The 7,711-nt window shown below is 47.3% G+C and overlaps 1 pseudogene; it reads left to right on the forward strand.

The window, feature by feature from the left end:
* Window positions 1-7,711, forward strand: part of LOC108282696 — a 47,316-nt pseudogene that overhangs the window by 30,460 nt on the left and 9,145 nt on the right.

The raw sequence follows: 7,711 nt of genomic DNA on the forward strand, positions 1-7,711 counted from the left end.
CTATGAGCCCCATGGCCATCAGTCCATTGGTCCAGCCCGAAGATGCCCCCTCCCCGGGCTGCCCCCGCCCCCCGCCCAAAGATGCCCCCTCCCCGGGCTGCTCCTCCCAGCTGCCCCTTCCCCTGGCAGCCCCCCGCCAAAGATGTCCCCTCCCCGGGCTGCTCCTCCTAGGTGCCCCTTCCTCGGGCTGCCCACCCCGCTAGATGCCCCCGCGCCGGGGCCGCCCCCTCCCTCGCCAAGCGGCTAGGACCGCCTTCCCCAAGGGGCGCCGCATCAGAAAAGGGTTCTTCTCAGATGTGTCCCTTTTTTAAAACACAAGCCTAGCTATGCATCATTCCATTTCAGCCACATTTTAAACGATTTCACAAGAAAGACAAACTTCTGCAAAACAACACAAAAAACAAAAGCACCCAACCCAGAAACCCACTAGACATCGAGGCTGTCAGGGAAACCAGAGCCTTTTATTCACCAGCTCTTTATAAAACGTTCCTGCTGGGGCTTCATGTTTTAGATGTGGGACTTCACATTGGGACTTCAGTTTCCGCACCCTGCTGTCTGAATCTGCAGGACATGAAACTCCCTGCAGTGCTGGTGGCAGAGAACATGGGTGCAGCCCTTTGTCATAACAATTTGGCAATATAGACGGAAAGCCATAAAGTATTCATACCCTTTGACTCAGTAATCTCGCCCTGGGAATGCATCCCAAGGAAATAGTTCAGCAGCAGCACAAGGAAACAAAAAGTATGGGTTTGTACAGTTGGTGAGCATGTCTTTCTCAGAGAAAAGCTGGAATACATGAGTGGCGTGGAACTGGGCTGCAACCCAGCACAGCCACCTGCAGACCCTGGGAGAGGGGCTTAACATGGCTGCTTTTCTGTTTCCCAGTCCGGAAAGTCGCTGGCTCCAGCGCTCAGAGGGCACTGCTGAGAATTCCAGGAGATAACCCAGGAAGGCAGCCAGCACAGGGTCTGGGGTTGAAGAGGAGCTAGCAAATGTTTATTTGCCTGGGCTTCATCCTTCCGGAAGTGAAAGTATGGAATATTTCAGGTTACATTTGTAAATACCAGAGAAAGTATACATGGTGGCTAAGAGCTCAGAATTTTTGAGTCCTTGCACCTTGGACTGAATCAGAATCCTAGCATCACTGCATGTGTGATCTTGACAAGGTGTACTTCCTCACAAAAAAGGATAATAGAACCCGCTTGGTAGTATTGTGAGGGTTAAATGAGCTGATATGCACGACGTGTTTAGGTCTGTGCCTGGCAGGTAAGAGACACTTAATAATCTGTTGCTATTATTTAAATAGTATTTAAAACTACAAACAACTTCCATATCCAAAAATACTCCAAGTTAAATAGATATCTTTCAGTGGAATATGATGCAATCTTGAAAAAGAATGGGACAATCCATATAAGCTAATGAGGAAGGAAGTACATGATGAGTGAAGAAGCAAGTTGCATCCACGTGGACAAATTGTCAGAGGGGTTTGAACCACAGCGACTCCATCTTGAACATGGGGCTGTGTAAAATAAGGCTGAGACCTACTGGGCTGCATTCCTAGGAGGCTAGGCATTCTAAGTCACAGGGTAAGACAGAAGGCCGGCACGAGATACAGGCCATAAAGACTTGGTTGATAAAACAGGTTGCAGTAAGGAAGCTGGCCAAAACCGTCCAAAACCAAGATGGCGGTGCAAGTAGCCTCAGGTCATCCTCCCGGCTTATGGTACACTAGTTATGATAAATTAACATGCTAGAGGACGTTCCCACTAGCTCCATGGCAGTTTACAAGTACCATGGCAACACCTAGAAGTGACCCTGTATGGTCTAAAAAAGGGAGGAACCCTCAGTTCTGGGAATTGCCCATCCCTTTCCCAGAACGCTCATGAATAATCCACCCCTTTTTAGCATATAATCGAGAAATAAGCACAAAAAAGGGCAAGCAGCAGCCCTCGGGGCCGCTCTGCCTGTGGAGTAGCCATTCTTTGATTCCTTTACTTTCTTAATAAACTTGCTTTCACTTTATGGATTTCCCTCAAATTCTTACTTGTGAGAGATCCAAGAACCCTCTCTTGGGGTCTGGATTGGGACCCCTTTCTGGTAGCAAAATGACCTAAATATATAAAATTAGATAGTAAAAATATAAGAAAAATATTCAGTAAAATTCTTGTATAAATGTGTAGTCTTGGGAGTAGGAAGGATATCCTCAAACCAACCAGGAAAGCAGGGCCATATAGGGAAAGATGCGCAGATGACACAATGTTTAAATGTCTACCTGCATGGATTTTTTTGTTTGTTTGAATAAGGTCTCACTTTGTTGCCCAGCCTGGAGAGCAGTGGTGTGATAACAGCTCACTGCAGCCTCGACCTCCTGGGCTTCGGTGGTCCTCCCATCTCAGTCTCCTGAGTAACTGGGATTAAAGGCATGCATCGCCATGCCTGGCTAGTTCTCTGCATTTTTTTTTTTTTTTGGTAGAGATGGGGTTTTGCCATGTTGCCCAGGTTGGTTTTGAATTCCTGGGCTCAAGCAATTCACCTGCCTTGGCCTCCCAAAAATCTCAGGCACACCTGAGATTACAGGTGTGAGACACAGTGAGTTGGGCTCACCAAAATGTTAAGAGACTCCATAAAGCCAGGCGCAGTGGCTCACACCTGTAATCCCAGCGCTTTGGGAGGCCAAGGCGGGTGGATCACCTGAGGTCGGGAGTTCGAGGGCAGCGTGACCAACATGGAGAAACCCTATCTCTACTAAAAATACAAAATTAGCTGGGCGTGGTGGCACATGCCCGTAATCCCAGGTACCCGGTAGGCTGAGGCAGGAGAATCACTTGCACCCAGGAGGTGGAGGTTGCGGTGAGCCAAGATGGCACTATTACACTGTAGCCTGGGCAACAAGAGCAAAATCTGTCTCAAAAAAAAAAAAGACTCCATAAACAAGTCCAGACACAATAGTAGACGGGAATAAATATTTGTTATGCAGATAGATAAAGCATTCATATCTTTCACATACAAAACCTCCACAAAATAATTGAGAAAAGTTAAACAATAGATAAACCAGCAAAACCACATCAAAGAAGAGGAAATGCAAACAGAAGCATAAACATGAGAAAGGCATTCAACTTCCCCAGTTGTTGGAGAAACGCAAATTAAAAATATAAGCAAAATCCCATTGTTCTCTAAGTGCTAACTATTCAAATAGAAATGGACATGTTCTGTGCCCCAGCAAGCCCACGTCAAGACTCGATCCATAAACTCCAGGCACTTTTTTTTAACGGCAGTGACCGTAGTGACAATCTCAGTGTCTACCTCTAATAGTATGAGTGGGTAAATCTGGTTGCATCCATTCTGGGGAGGGAATATGTTGGGACTGAGAATGAGCTCATTGAATTTATATGCAGTGATTTGTAGGGTTAAGAAAAGGTAGCTATGCAGGTAAGGTAAGGCGTATGTAAGGTATGATCCCATTTTGTGCTTCAAAAAACCGTGTGTGTGTAAGATGGGGGAGGCAAGGCTTCACCAGCGTAAATGTCATGTGTTGTGCCACAACATTTTGGTCAATGACAAATTGCAGATACAGAATGCTCCTGTAAGATTATAATGGAGCTGAAAAATTCCTATCACCTAGTGACATCATAGCCATAGTAAGGTAGTGCAATGCACCACCCACGTATTTATGGCAAACTGGTGTAAACCAATCTACTGCACTGCCAGTTATGTAAAAGTATTTCATAGTACTTTGGGAGGCCAAGGCTGGAGGATTGCTTGAGCTCAAGGGTTCAAGACCAGTCTGGCAACACAGGGAGACCCCGTCTCTACAAATTACAAATAAAAAATACAATAATTTGGGCCTAGTGGCGTGCACCTATTGTCCCAGCTACTCAGGAGGCTGAGGTGGGAGGATCACTTGAGCACAGGAGGTGGAGGCTGTAGTGAGCCGTGACCATGCCATTGCACACTGGTCTGGGCAACAGCGTGAGACCCTGTCACAAAAACAAAAAAATAATTTTTAGGTATGTCACGTACAATTACATAATACTTGATAATACATGACTATGTTACTGGTCGTATTTACTGTACCATAATCAGTATTTTAGTGTTACTCTTTCTACTTATTAAAAAAAAAGGTTTTGTTTTTTTAAAAAATATATAAAACAGTCTCAGACAGGTCCTTCAGGAGGTGTTCTAGAAAAAGTCACTGCCAGGCGTGGTGGCTCATGACTGTAATCCCAGCACTTTGGGAGGCTTGAGGTGTGTAGATCATTTACGGTCAGGAGTTCAAAATCAGCCTGGCCAACATGGTGAAACCCTGTCTCTACTAAAAATAGAAAAATTAGCTGGGCATGGTGGCGGGCGCCTGTAATCCCAGCTACTCCAGAGGCTGAGGCAGGAGAATTGCTTGAGCCCGGGAAGCAGAGGTTGCAGTGAGTAGAGATCGCACCATTGCACTCTAGCTCGGGCAACAGGACAAGACTCTGTGTCAGGGAAAAAAAAGAAAAGGCACAGCTATCATAGGAGAAGACAGCTCCATGTGTGTTATTGCCCGTGAAGATCTTCCAGTGGGACAAGATGTGGAAGCGGAAGACAGTGATGCTGATGATCCTGACCCTCATCCTGGCCTAGGCTCATGTATGTGTCTGTGTCTTAATTTTTAACAAAAATGTTTCCAAAGCAAGAAAAAAAAATTAAAAATAGAAAAAGACTTATAGAATAAGGATATAAAGAAAGAAAACTTATTTTTTACAGTTATACAATGTTGTGTTTTACAAGAGTCAGAAATTTAACAAATTAAAAAGTTTATAAAAGTTACAGTAATGCCGGGCGCGGTGGCTCACGCCTGTAATCCCAGCACTTTGGGAGGCCGAGGCGGGTGGATCACGAGGTCCAGAGATCGAGACCATCCTGGTCAACATGGTGAAACCCCGTCTCTACAAAAAATACAAAAATTAGCCAGGCGTGGTGGCGGGGGCCTGTAATCCTGGCTACTCAGGAGGCTGACGCAGGAGAATTGCTCAAACTCGGGAAATGGAGGCTGCAGTGAGCTGAGATCATGCCATTGCCCTTCAGCCTGGGCAACAGAGTGAGACTGTCTCAACAAACAAACAAACAAAAAGGATTTCTGCATCTGAGGGATATACATCCTTCTCTGCCTGAGGAAAGAGACCTGGCAGCTTGTTCTTGCTGGTTCCCTGGATCTCTGGTTGGTAGGAAAGAGAGGCGTGGCCTTGTTTTGGTCCCCATTACCCTGTGACATTTGGCTTGTTGCAATGGCATGTCTTGTTATGGTAGATTGAGGGGAAAAATGCAGTTAAATAAATTTGAACCCACAAGAACAGAAGGGAAGAAGTTGCAAAGCAATATGTAACCTGGGTTTCAGATTTTGTGAAAAAGAACAGCCTGTGTTTATGAATGTGGAGAAGCGCCGGGAGAGAACTACCGGAAGTCACCTCTGAGCAGTGGGGTGTGCTGAGGGGATTTTAACTATTGTTTGGATTTTTCACAATGGGCATTTTTACTTTTGTAATAACAAAACAATAGAGTATTTTTTCTCTTGAAGTATAAGGTGCTGTTTGTGTATTGTGATTGCCAGGGGCGTGGGGTGGGGACGAGAACAGAGACTGGCTAGGATGGCAGGACCCCTCCACAGTATTTGAATGTGGTAGGTTGCCATCAGGTAAATTCTGAACTGGTGTCTCCGCATGGCAGGATAAGCAGACCCAGGGGAAAAAGGAGGGAGTCCCACCCTGGGAAGCTGCAGTAGCACAGACTACGTGAATGACTGTCGGCGACCCAGCCCTCCGGAGGAGTGGGACAGCTCTTTGTGAGTCTGAAGGGCAGGAAAGCCTCAAAGAGTGTTGGATTTCACCACGTTGTGAGGAAGGGCATCCTGGAAAGATGGAATAGCCAACCATTAACATTCGCTCTGTGTCAGGATTGTTCTAAGCAGTTTATAAGGTGTGTGTGTGTGTATGCACACACACGAATATATATATATATATCAATTTAATCCAGTAACACATCTATAAGATAGGTACTATTAATATTATTCCTATTTTACAGATGAGGAAAGTGAGGCTCGGAGAAGTTAGGTAACCTATCCAAGGACACACAGCTAGAATGAGGAGGGGCTGAGTCAGGAATGTGGCTCATAACTCCAAGTTGGCGAGAAGGCTGTGTGTGCAGGCATGTTTTGTTCTGTTTCTAGCAGGAGGGGATCCTTTGGTGAAGGGGCAGCCACTCAGAGCTCTAGGCCTTCAGGAGCCAGGTCATTAACCCTCTCTAAGCTATGTCTGTGACATGAGGACAATGATTTTTGCTCCCCTAATTTCCCTTTCAGAGCTGGCCCCTTGTGCTGACACCAGAGATTATTCTCAACTTTGCAGCAAAGCACTGGGGCCTCAGGGGTGGTGGTGCTGCTCTGGGGTAGGGGCCACTCCAGAGGCTCAGGGCTAAAGCTAGGTGTTTTCTCAGGCTCCAGCCAGTGCAGAGGGCTGTGGAAGCTTCAGGCCTTCTTCCTGCAAGCTCTACCTCTGCAGGAGACAGTGCAGGTCAGCATGGAAGGCCCTGGAACAGCTGTGCTCCCAGAGGGTCCTGGGGAAAGCCCCTGGAATCTTGGCTGCACCCCTGCCGGCTGTGTGACCTTGGGCAAGTGCCTTGCCTCCATGGAGCCTTTGGTTCATTGGGTTGTTGGGAAGATTAAGTGAGTTGATCTGTTTAGGGTGCTCAGAACAGTGCCTGGCCCGGAGTAATTGCTGTATAACCTGGGACTGTTGTGTTTATGATTTAGTAAATACTTATGAAGCTGGGTGCTGGCGAGACTGGAATGGATAAGGCAGGCCTCTTCCCTGCTCCCTCGGACCTCTGTGTCTAGGAGGATGACCAACTGTCCTGGTTTACCTGGCCTGATGGCTTTCCTGGGACATGGGCCTATCACTGCTCAAACTGGGAAAGTCATTGGCAAACCGGGACAAATTGGTTTCTCTGCATCTAGCAGGGGCACAGATAATTGGACAGGCCTTCCCAACAAGACATGGTAAAGAAGTTCAGGCTGTCATGGAAGCATTGGACAGGGGAAGACTGAAGCCTGGGCAGCAGGGAGGGCTCCCAGGGGAAGAAGCGTTTGAGCTGAGACCTAAGGATAAAAAAGGGCTGAGCAAGCCAGGAGCCGCGGCTCATGCCTGTAATCCCAGCACTTTGGGAGGCCAAGGCAGGCAGATCAGAAGGTCAAGAGATCAAGACCATCCTGGCTAACACATGAAACCCCATCTCTACTAAAGATTCAAAAAATTAGCCTGGCATGGTGGCACATGCTTATAGTCCCAGCTACTTGGGAGGCTGAGACAGGAGAATCGCTTGGGCCCGGGAGGTAGAGCTTGCAGTGAGCGGAGATCGGGCCATCCGGCCTGGGCGAAAGAGCAAAACTCTATCTCAAGAAACAAAAAAGAAAAAAGGGGTTGAGCAAAGGAGGAAGGTGGGTGAGGGGAAGGGGTGTGGAGCAGAGTGTCATAGGCAGAGGAATGGCATGTGGGCAGAGCTGGAGGCCAGTGAGTAGGTGACCCATGTGGACTTAGGTGTGCCCAGGGCCCGTGCACTGAGACAGGCTCATACAAGTGCTAAGAGGAAGATGCAAGGGGCAGTGTGGCAGGGAGATATACACGGATATATACATGCATGTGCAGCCGCAGACATACACGGATATATACACGCATGTGCAGCC

The sequence above is a fragment of the Cebus imitator genome, unplaced genomic scaffold (assembly GCF_001604975.1).
Source record: "Cebus imitator isolate Cc_AM_T3 unplaced genomic scaffold, Cebus_imitator-1.0 Scaffold248, whole genome shotgun sequence".
NCBI classification, from domain to species: domain Eukaryota; kingdom Metazoa; phylum Chordata; class Mammalia; order Primates; family Cebidae; genus Cebus; species Cebus imitator.